Here is an 841-nt window from a genome sequence, read left to right on the forward strand (position 1 = left end):
AACGTAATTTTCACACAGCCACCTAGTACTTGTATACGTCTGCGGGACCCCAGAATAAAATAAGTTACGAATGCAAAAATTAGCAAAAAAAAGAGTTTGCTTTTTATTAAAAGTGTGTTTATAATATTAAAAAAAAATACACAGGAAAATCAACTTATCTTTGTTTTATCTCCAATAATTGAGGAGTTAGATGCAATAAGGGCGCTTCTGTTAAAACTGCTTTCTGAGATATTGGCGTTAAAGTTTTAGATGTGTTATAACTTTCTTGTTGTTGTAGTATATAAAAAAGTAGTATTGTTGTAGTATTGAAAAAAATTGTCTACTGCGGAAGAAAATTGTCAGATTACCAGTATTCGACCCTAATTTAACTGTAATAAACGCTTTCGATTGAAAAACGTGTTACCTATGTTTTTTCTGAGTTACGCTTTTGTTCAGTGGCCCAAATTAAGCAAAAAAAAAAACTCCTTTAAAAATGTAATTTTCATTTTCTAAAATAGTGTTTTTTTACGAGTAGTACAAAATTCTTTAGGCGCCGAACGCCGCCGCCGCCGCCGCCGCGCCGATATTTTCGTAATTCGGCGGCGGCGCGTGAAAAATGACAAAAAACGGCGGCGGCGGCGGCGTGGCTCGGCGGCGTATACCTCTAATAGCGACAAGAATTTTTTCCTCCATAGTTTTAGAATTCTCTGAACATCGGTCACTTTCTGATAGAATTTCTGCGTTTTCCCCGTCGGTCTCTATTTTTTTCTCGTCTTTCGATCAGGAGACAGCGAATCTAGTGCCACCCTAATGCTACGGATTACCTCGTTTCGTTGCTTGGCGAAGTCGATAAGCCTCAGTT

Source organism: Rhagoletis pomonella, unplaced genomic scaffold, assembly GCF_013731165.1.
Source record: "Rhagoletis pomonella isolate Grant_MI unplaced genomic scaffold, Rhpom_1.0 Rhpom_scaffold_00007, whole genome shotgun sequence".
NCBI classification, from domain to species: domain Eukaryota; kingdom Metazoa; phylum Arthropoda; class Insecta; order Diptera; family Tephritidae; genus Rhagoletis; species Rhagoletis pomonella.